Consider the following 20,610-nt stretch of genomic DNA (forward strand, 5'->3'; position numbering starts at 1 on the left):
TGAAACCAGCCACATGTTAATCACCCCCTTTCCTTTGTCCCTTTCTAGTGCCCTGGGCTCCTGGGTCACCCGGATCTGCCTTCCCCTCAATGAAAAGGCCTCCTATTCTGCTCCTGAGGACTGAACCGTCTGCCCTGCGCACTGGGTGAGTGCTCAGAATGCGTCAGACCACAAACACACGCCTGGAGTGGGGGGGCCTTCCCCCACCGCCCCCAACAGCTCTGCTGCTTCTGGGGTGCAACACCAGGTTCCCTCCATGCCTGCTGGCAGGACCCCAGAATCCATGAGTAGGGGGTGGTAGCATCTCAGGGTCAAGCGTGCTGGTGATGGGTTTGGGGGGCATAATTACGGCTTGGAAATGGTTGATTGCATCTTTTATGGCCTTCTCCTTGCCAGAGGGAAATGGGCCTGGTCCCAGAACATAAGAAGGAGGTAAGTCTTAGCATGTGACAGCAGAGCCACCAGCTGTGGTGATGGCAAGGGCTCTGGGGAGAGGACAGGCTGACAGTGGATGCTACCTTTGGGACAGTGTCAAGTTCTAGAAGGAACACAGGCTCCGGGGCAGAGGGACGACGATGCCAGATCCACAATCACCCTGGGGGCAGAGGGCCTCACCTGCTTGTGGGAGGGACAGAAGTCACCTGACCTGCTCACGGTTTTGGTCTTTTTTTTTTTCTCTCCAGGGTGGGGGGGTGGGGGGCACCCCGAGAAGTTGGCCATCTTGAGAGCACAAACCTGGCTACAGAGCGGACATGAAGTATACGTCTTTGGCAAGCCAGGCCCTGAGAATTCCCGTGCCTCAGTTTCCTGATCAGAAAAGCATCTGCACACACCGAGTGAGAGTGAGAGTGAGACAAGAGCACAAATAAATCACCCCACACAGTAGCCAGTGGAAAACAGGAGCCTTCAGGGAGACCCACAGAGGATAAAAAAAGCCCGAGGGTGTGAGCAGGAATGAAGACCCCCTCTCCCCTCGCCCCAGTGCAGACGCCCCCAAGGGAGACCCTGGCCTTTCTGTCAGCGCCCTGGCAGGGAAGGGGGCTGCCCCTGCCGGGTTTAATTGGGTTCTCCTGAAAAGTTTGGCAATAGTTTATTTTATTTTTTTATAAATATATATAAAATGTCAGACTGCTCTTCAGGCAGATTTTTTAGGCGTGTATTTTATGGACTTTGGCAAGGACGGCTCGGAAGGAACAGTGGTACAGTCTCCAGGGGTTAATAATTCCTGGAAAAACTTCTGGCTAAACCTGACTTCTCCTGAATTTCACAGAAAACGCTCCCTGGGCCGGGCCCAGCCTGAAGGAGGTTTTTGTGAGCCGAGGCAGCCTTACCTAGTGCAAGCATGGCTCGGCTGTTGCCTTTTACACAAAAGTGAACTTCCCCGGCCGCCGCGGGGCACAAAGACTCCTCTCTCCGCAAGGTTGGGTTTATTTACTCTGGAGCGGCTCGCCCTGGGGCTGGTTTTCTGCCTCTGTGTGTGGAGCTGCCCGCGCCCCTACCTTGTGGCCCCGCGCTTCATGCCGAAACCCCACTCCCCACTTCCTCACGCAGGGACGGGGGTGGGGGGGGGTGGCAGGGGCCAGGGAGCTGGGCTCTGTTTGTGTCTGGAGCAGAGGAAGTATCCTGGGGAGGGGGATAGCGCCTCCTCCTCAGCAGGAGTCCCCTCCCCAGCCAGCTTGCCCATCAGGGGCTAAAGGGTTTGCTGCCCTGTGGCCTTTGGCTGGTTAGGGATTTTGGGTAGGTGACTTTTCAAATCCACACCAGCGCTGACCTGAGCTCTTTCCTGCACCACCAGCTACCCCTGACCAGAAACCTCTCTTTGCAAAATTTCTTATGTGCGTGGCTTCTGTTCCGCACCCCCGCATTGCCCCCCCACATAATGCTGCAGAGGCAGGAAGGCATATGCAAATACCACTTTACCAAACATTTGCAAATCGACACTTTCAAAGCAATCCTTTAATAGATTAAAAAAGAGCAGTGACTTAATAACAACAGAATCCCCAGGCTCCGAAAAGCAGTTTCCCCGAGGTCTCCCAGCAGCTCCCAAGCGGGGCAGCGGGGGCAGTCTGTCTGTCTGTCTGTCTGTGGGGAGCCAGCCTGCACTCTCCACCAGCAACACGATGCTGCCCCCCCACGGCGGGTCAGAGCAGCTGTCGGGACCCCGACAGTGCCCTGGCGGAATGGACTGTCAGGAGCAGGACAATTAGGCTTGCAGTGACAAGGGGCTCCATCCCCAGGTCCCCAGGTGCTTCTGCCCTCCCTGAATCTTACAATCCTACTGCCCCATGAAAGTGCGTCACTGCCTCGAGAGGGTGAGCTAGGGCAGCCTGGTCATTTCACAGACAAGGAAACTCGGGCTGGCCCCTCAGCCAGGCTGTCTCTCTCTCTCTCTCTCTCTCTCTCTCTCTCTCTCTCTCTCTCTCTCTCACACACACACACACACACACACACACACACACACACACACACACGTGTGCGCGCACTCCCTGAGCGCCTGCACTGGGAACAAAGACAAGAAAACTCCTTTAGAAACTGCAGAACAGAGCCTCGTCTAGCGGGGGTCCCCTGATAAAGGCCCCGTCCACCCAGAGTTCCTGGGAACTGAGCCCCCATGAATGGGCCTGGAGATCCAGCGCCCAGTGCAGCGTGGGCCGCATTCATCAACATGCAGGCCCCTGGGCCCCATCGCCGGGTGAGGGGCTTTCACGAGTCCCCAGAGCATCCAAGTCACGGTCCAGCAGCCCGCTGAATCTGTGGCTGCGGCCCAGCCTCCAGCAAAGGGCCCTGCTTTTCCCATGACCGGGCGGCCTCTCAACTCACCAGACCCCCCCCCCGACACCCCCCCCCCCCGCAGGAAGCCCCCCCCCACCCGCTGCACCAGCCTGTTGCCCCAGAGAGGACCCAGGCCAGCTTTTCTGGGCCTGGGAGCTGGGGCGGGCACTTAGCCACTCCAGGTGGCCCGGCCCTTGAGATGGGGAGTTGGCTGCAGGACAGCCCCCCACCTCCCCCGCGCTGGCCCCGAGCACTCACCCCCATTCTCTGCTCCTCTCCCTCACTGCCTCATTGTGACAGAAGCGCTCCACCAGCCATCTCCATGCCTTTGCCATGCAGCTCAGGGCAAGGTACATGGGAAAAGTCTGCGCATCCTTGCTCTGACCCCAGACTGCCTCCTCCGCAGCCAGCCCCGCTTGGGACTTAGCTCTGTAGGAGCTTCTCAAAGGCCTAGACGTGCGGGCTGCCAGCCCGGGCAGGGAGCCGTGCTGCAGCCTCCCGGCCAAGTACCGGCCTGCCTCTCTCTGCTCGGATGCCTCCTGTAACAGGGAGCTCCCTCTCTCCCCGAGCAGCCCGCTCAGGGCTCGCACACAGAGCTGCTTTGCCGAGCCCTCCCCTGCTTTCTGCATCTGCCTCCGCGGCTCTGCTGCAGCCCCCTCGCCCCCTCTGCCCTCGGCTCTTCACAGACAGCAAGCTCACTTCAGTCCTCTCCTTTCCGTGCTGAGGAGAGAGCCCCCCACCCACCAAGGGATCAGATTTGGGGTTCCTGTCACCGTCCCGATCACAGCCGTCTACACCTGTCCCGGGGCGCCTCTGCCCCTGCTCGGTGGGGTCTGGGACTGAGCCCTTTGCCCTGCTGTTCTGCAGAGAGCCCAGGGGAGGGCGCGGGTCTCCCCTCCCAGATCCAGCTGCTCAGATCTCTCTGTTAAGCGGCGTCTGAGCCCTCCGTTTTTTATGGCCCCTCTGCTAGTTGCCAGGGAGAACGCTCTCTATGCAACCCCCTGCCTTTTCTGCAGGAGCCGCTGGCTGGCGGCTGGCCGGCCCTGGTCAAGCCTGCAGCAGCGGCAGTGGCAACGGCGGTAGGCGGCCGTGGTGGGGCTGGGGGGCTCCCGAGACAGACAACACCAGACCGGGCTGGACTTCCCGCTTCCTAGCTGTGAGACCACGCAATTCCCTTTACTTTTCAGAGCCTCTGTTTTTCCCTGTGCGATAGATACGAGAGGAGCTCCCTCCCCGTGAGATGAAATGAGATAAGAGTCGCCTAGCACACATCAGACACTTCATGAATGCTTATGGAGTAGACAGTGGGACCCAGGGAGGGAGGTGCACATGTAACAAGTGGCGCGCAAGAAAGAAGACAGTCTGGCCTTTCGCGACCCTGCCCCGAATACAAACGGGAACCTTGCCTGCCAGAGACCCCTCTGCCGGCTTAATCGTACAAATCAAGTCAGCCAGAGGCAGCCCCTGGCCTGTGAGCTCACAGTAGATGCAGCAGGCGGTAGAAACGCATGCGAGCCCACATCTGCATTTAATACAGCAAGAATTTGCCTTGTATGTAACAGCACGCGGGGCCCCGGGGTAAGGCATGAGAAACACTTAGCTCTGCCGCCGCCTGGAAGGGCTGGCTCAGGCAGGAGGTGGGGGGGTGCGTCTGGGAAAGAGAAACCCAGTGGGCTCTGGGCATCCCACAGACTGTGGGATCCGGGCATCCTCCCATGCACTCATTCTGCAAACCACTGCAGTGCACCTACCTTGTCAGGCCCAGACCCGAGTGGGAGGCTGGACCCCGAGCAGTGGCAGTCGGCTTCCTGTCCTGGAAGCTCAGTCTGGTGGGGGAGAGAGACAGGGAGTAAGTCAGTCACTGCACATCAAGTGATCCGGGTGGGGGACGGGGATGATGGCAGGTGAGATTTATGGAGGCCTGTCTCGGGGCCAAGCCCTGAGCTGGGCTGCCTGCATAGGACTCACCCCAGGAAAAACTCTGAGCACCAGCCTCATAATCCCCATTGGGTTGATAAGGAAACTGAGGCAGGGGATTGTGAAGTCGCATACTCACCGTCTCTCAGCTGCTGTGAGGCCAGGCTGGGATGGAACCCCAGGCCGTCTGAAGCTCCCCACCACACCCTGCTGCTGAAGACTGCTCAGGAAGGCAGAGCCGAGTGCTGGGGGGGCGTGGGTGGGCAGGGGATGGATTGATTAGTTATAAGCACCTCCCAGCGGTGCTTGAGATCCCAGCTCCTCTGTGGCCCAATCCGTTTGAAGGGCAGATTCAAAATTAGGTGGTAGCACCTATGGGCAGAGGCTTATGAAAATGGCATTATTAACCTGACGTGGAGAGGGCCCTGCCCACCTCCAAGCAGATTGCAGATAGAGACGGAGGGGGCTGGGGCTTGTTTATGTGGACAGTGCGTGAGAGAGGATGGAGCACATCGGGGGGGGGGGCCGCCAGGGCTTCTTCGTGGGGAGGACTGGCTTTGGAGGGGATGAGGGCTTGATGACTGAGAAAGGGGAACAGGAGATAGTCTTCAGGGCAGCCCCTCACCTCAGGGAGACGCTCTAAGCTGGAACCCGCTCTGGGAGGGAGGGTCTCCGGCCCCTTTTCTGACTGGCACAGGGACTGTGAGCCTCCCTGCTCCTCAGTTTCCCCAAATGTCACTGTAAGAAAAACCCCTGTCCCCACACCTTCCCTCCTGCTGCCACGGCTGTTACAGTCTCCAGACACCTGTCTGCGTGTTGGAGCAGTATTCAACAGGAGAGCGCTGGTTCCGGGAGGGAGGGAGCGAGGAGGGCGCGATGTGGAACGGGGGAGGGAGGGAGGAGAACCGGCCCCCGACTCAGAGAGGCGGCTGAGCCAGGTCTGCAGCGGGTAGGACTTGGGCCACTTAAGATTTGTGCCAACTCACGGTGCAGTGGAATCAGACAGTCTGAATTCTTCAGACACCAGCCAAGGGTCTGTGGCGCCCCCAAGTGCCACAAGGGGGCCGCCTGGGCCGCATTTCTGAGCCCAGAAAGTGAGGAGGGGGACACCGTCAGTAGGGACCGGTTCTGTTGTTTTTGTAGTGGCGCTTTTAATTGCAGCATCGAGAGGGGGGCCGGGCCCTGTGCCCCGCTGGGGACAGCCGGGAGGGGTGGCAGGCTCTGGCTTGGGGTGGCTGCCGGCTGTGCCCCTCCCTCACTGAGGGCCCTGCTGCAATGCACCAGGCTGCGGGAGGGTCCCGGGGAACTGTCCTGGGGCCTGCTTTCCAGAATGGGAAGCAAAGGAGGAGGGAGGGAGGGAGCTTTTCCAGAGTGGCGAGGTGCCTGGGAAGCCCACCGCACAGAGAGTCTGGCAGCTGTAGAAGGGCCAGGGATCGGGGAGAGGAGGAGGTGGGTGGTTGTGGTCCACGGGGTCTGGGGAAATTGGCTGGACCTGGGGTGGAGTGTTAGTCAGTTTGCCGTGGTGATAAGACTGATGCAGAGGAGGGGGCTGAGTGTGTGGGGGGGGGGAGGGGGGGGGGGGGGGGGGGGGAGAAAGGGGCTGAGAACGCTGAGAGCAGCTTGGTGCACGGTTTTAGGGCAAAAGCACTAATTCTTTTCCTCCCCAAAAGGCAATTAAGAAAATAGCAAAAAATTAAAAAAATAAAAAAGGCATTTGAAAGCTAGACAGCTCAAGCCTTACCAGCCAAGCTGGTCTCGGGAAGGACTCATCAGGTGGGCAGCTCTGCCTTGGAGAAGGGAGGTGCCAGCAGGTCCTTTTAGAGCCAGTGAAAAGGTTGCAAGGGCCAGGACATCTTCGGGAGGAGGAAAGGGGCCAGGGAGGGGGCAGGAGGGCCAGGGAGGAACACGGGGGATCTGAGAGAGGCAGGAGGGCCAGGCAAGGGGCTGGAGGGCCTGGAGGGAACATGGGGGGTCTGAGGGAGGCAGGAGGGCCTAGGGGTGGCTGGTGGGCATCTCGTTCTACAGCACCCTGTACCTTTGCCCTTTCTCCTTAATCCACCCAACTTAGAATGGCTTGCTCCTACCAGCCCTGGCCCCTTTCTTGTACCCTCTCCACTTGGAGGCATTCATTCCTATGAATCAGCTCCCTAATACCCCCCAACACTTTGTTTGGATGCTGGGCTCCTTTGCTTTTTTCAATGGCTTCCCCTCTCCTACCCCCTCACCTCCTGCACTTTATTTTTTACCTGTTGATCTTTAAAACCTGCAATTATGTAAAATTTGAAATAACACAAAAGTAGAGAAAATAATACATATTTTCAATCACAATTGACACAGTTTCCACATTGCAGCCACCCAGGTGCCACAGCTCTCAGCCCCTCTTGTTCTGTCTGAGCCTTGTGCTGTCCCCTTGTACTGGAATCAAGCAAATTCCAGACACCATATTGTTTCCTCGGAGCATATTTCAAGGCCTATCTCTAAAAAAGAAGGACTCTTTTCTGTTTTAAAAACATAACCACAATGCCACTTGCACAGTTAAAAAATTAACAGTCTTTCCTTAATGTCATCCAACATCTATTCAGCATTCGAATATCCCCAGTTGACTCATAAATTTCTTTTACAGTTGGCTTGTTCAAATCAGTGTCCAAATTCTTTCCTGCACTTTCAAGGGACACTGGGATGACAGCAGGTAAGTACAGATACAGATTCAGGGGTCTGACTATATACCCTCACCTTAAGTGAGTAACCCATCCTCCCTCAGTAAACCTCAGTTTTCTTACTGAAAATGGGGCAACTGCTGAGTCTCTCCCAGGGTCACTTAGAGGCTCAGAGACAGTGCACGGGAAGCCCCCAGCCCTGTTTCTAATACATAATAGACATGCAGCAAACAGGAGGTGCTAGAATATTCTTTTTTTTCTGGAAACATTTAAAGGGGAGTTGGGCTGGGGTAGGCAAAACAGAACTGGCTATCATCCACAAAACAAAAGGCTCCTGGCAGTCCAGGCCCCCTGACTGATTAAGACAGTACATGAACTACATCTGAATGAGGGCGGTCTGCAGTCTGGGGACTGGGACCTCTGGCTGGCTCAGAACTGTGACCCCACAGCGGAACAACAGCCCAGGACCTACCAGGGACCCTGCTGGTTGCCGATCCACTAGATGGCACTCTCTGCTGTGAGTCTAGGAGGGACCACTACCCCAAACCACTCTGGCCACCACCCAGCCCCTGGGACCGCATGGGGATGCACACTACTAAAACACTGCAGATAATTTCTAAAAAGCATTTCTCAATATGTCATGCAAGATGTACTGGTTTTCTCCCTGTATAAATCCTGGCCCAATTGCAGAAGCAGAGGGAGCGAACATTTAATGATAATTTGCTCATTCCATGCATTGGTATGTCCACTCTCTTTAAATCCTCACCCCAGCTATGACTCATTTCCCTTTATTTTACAGATGAGAGGACCCTGAGAAGTTAGTGACTTGTCCAAGATCAGCTAGGAAGCAGGACCCAGGATTGCAATCCAGGTTTGTCTGATTCCTGTGCATAATATGGAGAGGTGGAAGGATGGATGTTCAGTCAGCTGGATGGATGGATGCTTGCCTCAGTGAGGCACGAGCAGATGGAGGGATGGTGTGCTGGCTGATGCATGCTGGTGAGATGGGTGAATGAATTCAAGGGCAGAGGGTGGATAGATGGATGAGTGAGAGAGAAGAGTCAGTTTCTCACCAACATCAAAGGCTTACTTGGTCTCTGAAGAGATGTTTCCTGTGAGTGGAGCTTGCTGGAGAAGCTCCTGCCTTTTGTTCTGCCTCTGAGCAAACTGACTGGCTCAGGTGGCTCTGGGACAACAGGTGGGCTGCCAGCTCACAGGGACCAAGCCCCAGCTGTGGTGCTGGAGCTTCTCAGCAGCAACTCTCAGTCCCAGCAGTTTTCACACTGCACTGAGAAACAGCAGGCAGCCTCCTTCCCCTGGCTCTCCTGGATGACTAAGCCCTGAGCCCAACCGCATGCTCAGTCCTTTTGTAGCCACTTGGCATAATTTTATCTTCTTTAAATCATCACAATGACCCTCAGTGATAGCAATTACCACCCTCAATTAAGATACAAGAAAATTGAGGTTTAGGAATGCTAAGTGACTGGCCCCAAATCATGCAAGGAACAGTACGGAATCAGGATTTGAACCCCGGTCTGCTTTTTTCTTCCAAACTCATACCCCCTTCCCATTTCTTTTTCTCTAAGACTGTGTCTGAAAAAAAATTAAACCCTTGGGGTTAACCCATGTTAGACCCACCCTCCTGGTCTATCAGGGAGCTGGACCTCTTATCCCCCAGACTCTAAATTTATTTCTCAAGTAACACCTTCTCTAGTTTGTCCTATTTGTGACTATCACACATATAAAGGTCAACTATACCACTGACATCTTGCAGTGTAATTAATCAAGTCAAATTTCTGGTGGTTCCTATGATAACTGAATACTAAGGGAAGCAGATGTAAAAAATGACTCAGGAGCCTGAAGGAGTACAAGGCAAGGAGAGAGGGAATCAGACAGAGGGCTGAAGGGCAAATCAGCAAGCCTCCCTGAAGACCTGGCTTTCAGCAGCTATGTTTTGATAACCTGCGTATGGGCTAAGTCCTGTTACACACATCCCAGATGCTCAGGTTTAATTCCCAGGTCTGCCATTTACTAGTTTTGTGAGTATTTAACCTCTGTGCCTCAGTTTCCTCAGTTGTAATATGGGGACACCAACAGCACCTTAGTAATGGGTACTTGAAAATTAAATGAGTCAAACATTTAAAGAGTTTAAAACAATGTTTCTCATATGGTTAGCATTCAATAAATACTCCATTATAGTTAAAATTGTAATTGTCATAACTATTTTTATTGAGATGGTATTTAATATCTCTGATTGCTAAGAATCATTATTCACATTTTATAGATAGCTGAACAGGTGCTCAGAGAGGTGTATGAGTTTGCTTTTGGAGAGGGAGCCCATGAAATAGAAACACATATAAATTTAAGACTAGAAGATTTTAGCTCTAGTTAGGGAAATGAGAATTATACACACTAAATGGACAGGATCAATCTAATGAAATATTAAGTCTTGGAATAGGAATTTCCTGGGGTATTGAGAATTACAGAGAGGTTGAATGGGAGCTGAAAAGAAGCTGAGTAGATGAAGGGCAAGATGAACAATTAAGTTGTCTGGTTCAACTTCATGGCTTCTAGAAGCAGTGGGCAAGTTCCCCCAGTATTCTCATATATGTTCTTACCAAATTTCTTTCTCTGTCTATTTTTTATGTGTGTGTGGGGGGGGAGGAGAAAATAATCACTTTATAAATATTTCTTTGTTTGCTCTTTTGAGTGTGGCCAGTTGGAATGAAGAATTGTTCCAAGGAGTCTTAGCTCATGTAGGGCATGAGGACTGGGTGACCTCCTCCCATTTCTGGGCAGGGTATTTGCAACTAAAGCCTCGGCAGAGTGTAGCTGCCTGGGGGGAGAGGGGAGTACTGGGTGGGGGAAGTACATTTGGATGCCCTCCTACCCCAGACAGGATATGGGCCTAGCATCTGTGCTGACTTGCTGGGCTGTGTTTTGTGCATGCTCCGATTTCAGCATGACCTGACACCGGCTCTGTGCAACTATATCCACTGCATCTTCTTTAAGAAAGGCAGTGTATTTACTCACCCAGGCTATTAGTATATCTCGGAGATGCTCTGTGCTCCTGAGACTGCCTGTGTGGGAGGTCACACAAGCCCTCCCACTCACCCACACGCTCGTTCCCACACTCACCTTGGAGGCTGACAGTGGGGTGTCAGAGAGCAAGAACTGCCACAAAAATGAGGCAGTGGGGGTAAGTGGGTAAAACAGACTCTGGAGCTTAGCATCCTCCTTGCTGTGTGACCACTTATAAGTCACTTCACCTTTCTGAAGCTCAGTTTCCCCGTGTGTAAAATGGGACTAAGAATGTCTGCTCCAGTATCACCTTCTCAGGGAGGCTTTCTCGTGGTTGTTGGCTATTGCTCTCCCTTCTGCTTTATTTTTCTTCAGAGCTCTTATCACTGTGTCCTATCCCGCATATTGTACATACTTTCAATATTGTCTGTTCTGTCTCCACCCAAGGGATGTTAGCTCTCAGATTTTGTCTGTTCTGGTCGTTGCTGTATCCCAGGACCTAGACCAGTGCCTGGCACAAAATGTGGGCTCAGAACTTTTGTGGGGGGAAGAAAAACAGAGATACTGTTGAATTGTACCCACCCCAGAGGACTGTCAGTGCATATGCCGAGCAGGCAGCATGGTGCCTGGGGCAGTGTATGCATTCAATCAATACTGGCTAATTATGATTATTATGTCTAATTCGCAGGGCTGCTGTGAGGATCAAACAAGATAATGTATGCTAAAGCATGCCGTGACCACTACGTGCTGGGTGCAGGAGGTACAACATTAATGATCCTCTGATGCTTGGAGGGCACTTGCACTTAAACTTGATGCTTTTCACTTCCACACCACCTGGGAGGGAGGGCAGACTGGTGGATTATTGGCACCTGAGTCTCAGAGAGGGGACGGGCCTTGCCCAGGCCATGCAGTGTAATGAAGGCAAAGGCAGGAGCCTAGGTTCCCAGCCTGGTGGTCTTCCTGTGACTCCCTTAGGAAAGTCTCCCCAAGTGGATATATGTATGTATATATTACATTATACACACAGAATCATGACATATGTATCTTTTAAAACTTAATCTATTTTTAATGTTTCATGTCTCAAGAGTTGTACCGTGGTCAGTGTGCTGGGCACCTACCAGGACAGTCTGGGAGGGTAGGGAGGAAACTGGCTATATTGTCAGTAAGGGTCAGAGTAGAGGCATTTGTCGTTTCTGGGAAACGATTTGATCATCAAGAATCTCCTGGCATAGACTCCCCCGAGGGCAGCCCCATTTCATGAAATGAATTTTAGTTTTCTAAAGCGCATCCCTTAGTTGGATTTCTATTTTCCAGGGCACTTGTTTAAGCTTTGATGCCGTGTCCAAAAAAGAACAGATCCCAACAATTTCCTGCCCGAGGCCCATCCTTCCCGAAACCCTCGGCTTGGCCTGAGCATCGAGATAATTCGTTTCTCTGATCAGACTGGGGGCTGTTTGGCCAGCGGGGTGGGCGGGTGGGCCGGGGAGGGGGTGGTGTGCAGGGTGGGAGCTGCTTGAGGAACTGTCGGTAGTTCACTGCACCCTCACGCTGGACCCACGAGGGTGCTGCTGTCCTCAGTCTACAAATCGCACAAGTCGGGGCACAAGACAGAGAGGCCAGGTCACGTCTCTGCAGTTACACAGCTCAGGAGTGCCTGCTGGGGTGGAACCTGGTCTGTCTGTCTGTCTAGCACCACAGCTCGGGCGCTGCCGCAGAGGGAAGAAAGATTTGGGTGAGGGCTCAGAGACAGGGTGGGGGTGGGAGACTTTACCTGCTTGCCGTTGGTGGGAAAATAGTGGCTAATTCTGCTTAGGGACTAGGGCTGCGACCATCTTACAGAGGGGGAAACAGGCACATAGAGGTTCGCTAACTTTCCTGAGGCTGCCCAGCTTGTCAGGGCTCGAGGCTGGCTCTGGGGGCAGGCAGTGTGGTGTTGGGCCCATGTGCTCTAACCATTGGGAGCGGTGTCTTATGACTGTGAGCACGTAGGCAGGCAAAGTGAAGATGGCACACAGTTCCAGGATCTCCGTTTGAGTCCTTGTACCGTCCCCTGGCGGGTGTGCTCTTCAGTGAGTCACATGGATTCATGCTCCCCCTGACAGAGCCCTGCAGAGGCGCCGCAAGCCAGTGGCCCTTGGAAGATATTTGTAAAGAATCCACACGTGTGATTTTTGTATATATGTAATATATAAATCACATACGTGATTTATATATATATAAAAGGGGAAGGGGAGGAGGGTATTCGGGAGATTTGGGAGCGACCATTGAAGGCAGAGGGCAGCAAGGGGCTAAGAGCGGGGGGAGTGGAGGTGGGGGCCACGCATGGTTGTTGTATAGGCTTTAAGAATCCGTAAACTAAGAGAGGGGCAACCCTGGGGCAACGGCCAGAAGTGACCTGAACCAAGGATCGTGATTAATTCTCCACAACCAAGGGCTATAAAGAGATCGGAGTGGTTTGTGGTTATTAATTTTATTATTAAAAAGAATAAAGAGTCAAGAAATAATGTAATAAAGGCCTTGAATACAGTCATTGTGAGAATGTGTTCTGGACAAAAGATTATGATTAATCCAGGTCTGCTAACCTGACATTAACAAACAAACAAGGTCTAGGCTATTTTCTTCCTTTTCATGGGGCTTTATGTTCCATAGAATGGGCACATGGGGGTTTTTCACAGGAGATGTAAGATCTTTGTGGGGAAGGCAACTCTAGATGGGTGTAGGCGGGGCTTAATGGGTTTTACTGAATAGTTAAAAATGAATGAATGCATAAATAAAATTAAAGAGGTCCAAGTATGGACCAGTGATGAGGATGTGTTTTTAAACAAGGGTTATGAGTAATCTGTTGTATCCAACTGTAGTTATTAAAAACAAAACAAAACAAACAGAAACAAAGCCCAATGAATTCAAGGTGTTGGGATGGTGAGTAGGAAGCATATCAACAGTTACACAGATGGTCATTGGTCTGGGACTGGATGGTGGCTTTGAGTGTATTTGCTGTATAGTTAAATATGAATTAGATGAGTAACAAACTGAGGGTTGCTAGGGGGAGGCGGGGCTGTGGGGACAGGGTAATTGGGTGATGGGCATTAAGGATGGCATGTGATGATCATTGGGTGTAATACGCAACTGATAAATTATTTATTTTTTTTTCTGTGTCTCCTCATTCTTTTCTTTTTTTTTTTTTGCAACTGATAAATTATTGAACACTACATGTGAAACTAATGATGTACTGTATGTTGGCTAATTGAATTTAAATGAAAAATTTAAAAAAATGAATTAGATGAGTAAATAAAATAAACGAAAGAATGAAAGAGGGCTGATAATGAAGCACCAAAGATAATGTTTTATGAATTATGGATTAAGATTAATACACTTATGTACAATTGTGGACCATTTAAAACCATAAAACAAAACAAAGCTCTTATCTCTGTGGATAAGAAGCATAATATAAGTGCTGATTGATATTTTTGTTCTGTGTTAGTGCTGACCTTATGTGTTTATTATATTTAAAAAAATAAGTAAAAACAGTAAAAGGGACATGTAGGAAACAATGATGTGATTATACCTGGAATCAAAGATTGTTATTACAACTCTGCATACCTGAGTCCATTAGGAAGAAGATCTGGGCTGGTTCCTTCGTGGGTAAGAAGCATAGAGACAGATGCTTAAAATGGCTGTTACTCTTGTTTTTGATTAGGTCATGCATGTTTATTATAATAAGATTATCAAGTGAAAAAATATGTACAATGAGAACTAGACTTGGGCCAATGGTGAGAGTGTGTCATGAACCAAATTGTGATTCATCTTGAGCTGCTCATCCAACAGCCATTAAAGAATACCTGGTTGTTTCATCCTTTTTAATACGTGCCTTGTGTTCCACAGAATGGAGGCCCCAGGGTGGGTCTAATGACACTCTTGTTGATGAAGATCTTGGCTGTGAACTCTGTGGAAAATGAGCCATGGACCAACCAACGTGAGTGATGGTTAGTGTTACTGTTCTAAGGTTGGCTGGTTGGCTGATGGGTGTGTGTGTGTATGCATTATTAAACATGAACAGGCACAAATAAAATCAAAGATGGTCAAGCATAGACCAATGAGGAGACTGTGTCATGAACCAAGGTGATGAATCTCATCTGGCATAACTGTCACCAAGTTAAAAAATAATATAACTAGGTTGCTCTCTGTGTAGGAGATGAGCAAATAAAAACAATTACATTCATATATATTAATTGTATACATGTATATAACATGTATATCTCTTTATATAAATATAATTGTTACTTTTTCTTACTCTTGGGTTGAGTGGTGAGTTCCTGTTTATTGATTTATTAAAAATAAATGAATGTGTACATAAAATAAAAAAAGATTAAGCATGGACTAATGAAGACAAGATTTATGATTTATGATTACATAATCCTGCAAATTTGAAGGACATTAAAAAAATCTAAGTTATTTTATTTTAAAAGCATTTTACTATTAATTTATACACTATGGTTTATATAGGCACTTCTGCACTGATAAATTTGGGTGTTAACTTGGCAAAAGTGATGCTCAGAGAGACAGATAATGGTAGTTTTCTGTTTGTTGGGTAAGATTCATAGGTATTCTTTTACAATTTTTTGAAAGGAATAGATAAAATTAAAAAGGGCCAAGTGTAGACCAATGAGAGTAATGATTCATAAACTAAGGCTCATTATTTTAGTTCTACACAAGTGAAAGCCATTGAAAATGATCCAGGGTGTTCAGTTTTTAAACAGTTGCCTTCTGTTGCACAAAATGGACACACCATAGTTCATTTAATCATGCAATATTTATGAGGATGTTGAATCTTATTTGGACGGATAAGGTACGTAAAGAAAATGTAAGTAATAGTTGATGTTCTTAAATCTTTGCTGGGAAGTTGTTCAAGGGTGTTCATAACTAAGTAAATACATGAGTGAACAAATTAAGGAATAAAACAAGAGATGGCAAACATGGTCCTATGATGATAATATCTCATGGTCCCAGGATTAAGATTATTCTAATTCTGTACATCTAACTTCCATTTAAAAAAATGTATTGGTTAAGGAGTAGTCAATACTGTTGTTTTTGCATGATGGTGTGTTGGATGTTGATTTTAGTACTAAAAACAAATAAATAATTACATAAATGCATAAAATACAGGAAAGGCCAAAACATGGACTGGTGATGAGAAGGGCCCAATGATTACAGTTAATTCAGTTCTGCGCTTTTGACCTCTATCAAAATAATCTAGTCTGTTTCATTCCTTTTACCAGCTACTTTGTGTTTCACTGTGTATATATACATAGTTTATTTAAACAATTCTCCATGGATAAAGATCTAAGATGCTAATGCTGAGCAAGGAGCACAAAGGAAGAAGAAAGATAATGTCAGTGTTCTTCCTGTAAGAGTAAGAGATTGAATTTATGGGTGCTCATTAAAACTTCTTTAGAAATGACCAAATCAAACAAGAATCAGCATGGACCAGTGATCAAGAACTATAATTAATCCTATTTAGCTTCGTTAGAAAAAGTTCTAGACTATTCCGTAGAGATAAAGAGTATTCATTAGTGTTGCCCAATAGGGTTTTCTGCAGTGATGGATGTGTTTTATATAATTTGTTCTGTCCAGTATGGTAGCCACTAGCTACGTGTGACTCTTGAGCACATGAAATGTGGCTAGTGTGTATGAGGAACTGAATTTTTAATTGATTTTTATTAAATTTGAAATTTAAATAGTCATATGTGACTAATGGCTCCTCTCTTAGTCAGTTGTGTTGGGTAGTTGGGTAATGGGAGTCTTTTGAATATTAAATATGAATAAATAATTATATAAATCAATAATACACAAATTAATAACAGAAGATTAGTTATAGGCTAGAGATGAGAGTGTCTCATGAAACAAAGATTATAATTAATTCAGTTCTGTACAACTGAGATTCACGAGCAAAAAAGTCTTAGGTTCATGGAGGAAAGACATAGGCTTATTAATTTATTTTATCAATTGTTTATATTACCTTGTCTGGGTGTTCCACAGTTTATGTGAACATTTCTCTAACATTGAAGATCTTTGTATCTTGGTGGGAGAAGATAAAAAATGTACTGTCCAAGTCATAGGTGGAGGGCTGAATAGTGGTTTTGTCAATATTCATTACATTATTATATTATTTACTTTAAAAATGAAAAATAAATAATAGTCCATGCATGGTACAAGGATAATAATGTAACATGGACTGAAGTTTGTAATTCATACGTCACCACAACTGCAGTCCATAAAACTTTATCCTAATGGAGGGGAGGAAGCATCCCTTTCATTAGGCCCTATTAAGCAAGGTCTTTTTAAAAAAAAGGTGAAAGAGGACTCTTCATTCATTTTACATTTGTTTAATATTTCATTTTATATTCCATCACTCTCGATTTACACATTCCACCATTGATAAAGATTTGGGTGACTAACAGGTTGATAGAGAAACACAAGTAAAGATTGTTGGTGAAAGGTTGGTGAGGTAAAATAAGATGTTCCTGGATTGTCTTTGTTACGTATTTGAAATTTGACCAAATTAAAGAAAGACTAAAATAAGAGGGCCACGCATGGTTATGAAGGGTGTGGGTTTGCATGAAGAGTGATGGATCCGTATGCGCAACAGTGAGTACATTGTAGAAAGAGATCTAGTGTATTAGTTCTGGGAGAAATTAAACAAAAGACAGAAGTTAGTGATATTCTTTTACCTTTCTCCTGCTTTGTTGTGATTCATGAATATGATCAAATAATTTTTAGTCAATGAATGAATGAATGAACAAATGTATAAATGGATAAATAAACAGTCCCAAGCCTAGACCAATGATGAGTACCCTGGGGTGTCTGAACCGAGGATTTTGATTAAACCCTGTAACTCTGAGGTCCATCATAAAAACAAACCTCATTTCTTGTCTTGGCGGGACATGAATTGTCACAGAAGTTAGGAATACAGGCGTCTTGCTTGTGGCTTTGGTACATCTTAGGTATGGGTCCTTTTATTAGTGAATCCCTGTGTGAGTACATAAAGAAACATATCCCTGAATAATGACAATGAGGGCTAGGTATTTGCCAATTATGAGAGTATCTAATGAGAAATAAATTATTATTAAAACGTTTCTGAGGAGCTGAGTTCCAGGAAGTGAAGAGTTCAAGGCTTTTACCATATTTTATCAGAAACATGTAGGCAGATGTCTGTAAGCGTCAGTGTTGCTTCTGGGTTGGTGGTTGTTAATTTTATTAAGAATTTTATTAAGAAAAGGGGGAAAAAAGGGAAACATAATAAATATTGATTACAGAATACTTAATTAAGGAAGCATGGGCCAGTGTTAATGTGTTACGTGAGAGGAGTTATGATTAGATCAGTTATTCTCAATCAGTATCATTTTTGAAAAACACATCTGTTTTTCTGTGGGTATTTGAGTTTATGGGAAAATATTAGTATTATTTAGGTATGTCTAGGTATATAGTTTCACAAATTTTGATGATATTATTATAAGTGAATGAAGGAAGAGATTATTTTTCATTCTATTTTTATTTATTTATTTATTTATTTGATAGAGAGATAGCGAGAGCAGGAACACAAGCAGGGGGAGTGGGAGAGGGAGAAGCAGGCTTCCCGCCGAGCAGGGAGTCAGATGCAGGGCTGGATCCCAGGATCCCAGGATCCCAGGATCCCAGGACCATGACCTGAGCCGAAGGCAGACGCTTAACGACTGAGCCACCCAGGCGCCCCAGGAAGAGATTATTTAAAAAAGGGCATTTATGTATCCATGAGGATAATATATCGTTAGAGGAAGTTCATTATTAATCTTGCTCTACCCTTCAGATGTCCATATAAGTAAAAGCGGTTGGTTTGGGGCTCTGCCCGCTTTGGGTAAAGGGCGTAGAGGCAATTACTTGTAATAGTATTTTGCATTTTTTTTTTTTAAAGAGAAAATACGACAAGTCATTCCATGAGCAAATAAGCCAAAACCAAACAAACAAAGGAATAAGTTTATAAAGTACGGTCAAGCATGGATCATTGATGAGAATATGTCAAGAAATGAAAATGTAAATTTGTCAAATTCTAATCAAGGAAGATCCATAAAAAAGACAGTCTAGGCTCAGACCTGTGTGGTTAGGGTTTAATACACAGGATTTGGAACAGGAATAGTTCTTAATTCTTCTACTAAGATGTAGATTTAGCAGTTGTCATTATATTACATACATTAAAAATTACAGAAGTCAGTAAATAAAAAGGTGGCCGTTTTTGGGCTAATAATGGAAATGTGATAAAAAAGGGATTTATGATAAATCTAGTACAGTAAGACTAAGATGTCTTTAAAATAATTTTAAATCTATACTGCTTCTTCAGTTTTCTAAAATCTGCTTTTTACTCCACAGATTCAATCTGATTTCTTCATTCTCCCATGAGGAAGCTCTTGGCTGTCCCTTCTGTGGATAAGGAGCAAAGTGACTCATGTAAGTGACAGAGTTTGTGTTCTTGGTGTGGAGGTAATTCATGTGGGTTTTTTGTGGGATTGTTTCAAAGGAAGAATGGCCACTGTAAACATAAGTGAAATCAGACACACCAGGCTTGGACCACAGCTGGGAATGTGTAATGAACCACATATTAAGACAAGTCCATTTTAGTTTAATTGAGATCCATTAGAAACAAAGTTTGAGGGGTTTGCATCCATTTTCAGAGTTCCTTAATATTGCATTTTATTTCTACACCACATTCTAAGAACATTCTCTATTGATAACTATCTAGGTTGTTAAATCTTTGAGGAAGGAGCACCTGGGAAGATAGAAAGTGTTGCCAGTGTCCTAGTTAGGGAGAGAGTCAAATGGTAGGTTCAGTGTACTATTTTTAAAATATGAAGAAATTAAGTGAAAGATGAGCAAGCAGAGCTCAGTCAAACACATGGGATGGGTATGAAGCAAATTTATTGATTAACACATATGTGCAACACTGAGGTCCAATTAAAAAGAGATCTCATTTACTAGCTCTGTGGGAAATAAGCCTGTAAACAGCTCTCTGCAATATTCAAAGATCTTGTTCCTGGGTTTTTGTGATTCATAGGAAGTGCTTTTTTTAAATCAGCTAGGCCATGAATGAAGTAATCAATAAATAATGCATAAACAATCAATACACAATGTATAAATAAATGAAGTAAAAGAATGTTGAGCTTGGATCAATGATGAGTAGTTCTGGGGTATATGAATCAAGAATTTTGATTAAACCCTAAACTCTGAGGTCCATATAATACTGTACGTTAACCACAAAGAAATTGAAATTTAAAAGAAAGAAAATAAAGAAACCTAGTCATTTTCTCTAAGGGAATAGAGTTCAAGCCCCTTGGGGATCTGGTTCTTAGGTCTTAAGTGATTGTTGCGTATGGATTGTATTGATGTAAGTGAATCAGTGAATGCATGAATAAATGAATGTGTAAGTGAATGAAGACAAAGAAGGTCACATGTGAATCATTTATGAGAGTGTATCCTGAAACAAGCATTATTAGTAATATATTTATTTAATACCAAGTTTCAATATAATACATAGGTAAAAGCTGTTGCCCCCTTTATAGCACATAGGAAGGCCAGACACGTAGGAGCACACACAGATGTATCTATATGCGCATGTCTGCAGGCTGGATTGGTGGGAGTTTGCTGGTGTTGGTTTTGTTTAGAAGAAGGAAAAAATGTTTACATAAACCGATGATTACGTAACTCTCTCATTGAAAAGAAGCAAGAATGGGCCAGTGTTGAGGATGTGCTATGTAGCATCAGTCATGATTAATTTAATTGTGTTCACTGAATTTTATTTAAAAACACAAAATGAAAAGGGACATATTTATTTCTATGGGTAATGAGTGTGTGGGTGTGGGCAGCTGTTAGTATGTTTAGGTGTTCAAGTATAGGGTCTGTAGAATCTCAAGTAGTTATATATTGTGGTAAGTTATTGAATGAATATGATCATTTTATTTTATTTTTTTAGAGGGAAAGGCAGAGGGAGAGGGAGAGAGAGAATCTTAAGCAGGCTCCACCCCCAGGGCGGAGCCCCATGCAGGGTTCAGTCTCACGACCCTGAGATTATGACCTGAGCCGAAATTGAGTCAGACATTTAACTGACGAAGCCACCCAGGCACCACAATATGATCATTTTCAAATGATTACTTAAAAGAAGGCAACTGTGGACAATATGTGATGTCCACATATAAAGAAAATGGGATCTAGTTCCTTC

At 46.5% G+C, this 20,610-nt stretch overlaps 1 long non-coding RNA gene and 2 other non-coding genes across 3 annotated transcripts in view; all 3 read left to right on the plus strand.

Annotated features, from left to right (window-relative positions):
• LOC116633300 overlaps positions 1-20,610 on the plus strand; it is a 66,217-nt gene that overhangs the window by 9,924 nt on the left and 35,683 nt on the right. The window contains exons 6-11 of the long non-coding RNA XR_004299610.1: positions 49-145; positions 7,313-7,378; positions 8,146-8,217; positions 11,056-11,127; positions 14,250-17,368; positions 18,768-18,845. This is a non-coding gene — a long non-coding RNA (uncharacterized LOC116633300). The remainder of the gene's footprint in view (positions 1-48; positions 146-7,312; positions 7,379-8,145; positions 8,218-11,055; positions 11,128-14,249; positions 17,369-18,767; positions 18,846-20,610) is intronic.
• On the plus strand, positions 17,201-17,272 carry LOC116633423. Its single transcript, XR_004299704.1, has one exon. It is a non-coding gene; the product is annotated as a small nucleolar RNA SNORD113/SNORD114 family (small nucleolar RNA).
• Positions 19,558-19,629, plus strand: LOC116633419. The gene has a single exon (XR_004299701.1). It is a non-coding gene; the product is annotated as a small nucleolar RNA SNORD113/SNORD114 family (small nucleolar RNA).

The sequence above is a fragment of the Phoca vitulina genome, unplaced genomic scaffold, assembly GCF_004348235.1.
Source record: "Phoca vitulina isolate PV1807 unplaced genomic scaffold, GSC_HSeal_1.0 scaffold7, whole genome shotgun sequence".
NCBI classification, from domain to species: Eukaryota; Metazoa; Chordata; class Mammalia; order Carnivora; family Phocidae; genus Phoca; species Phoca vitulina.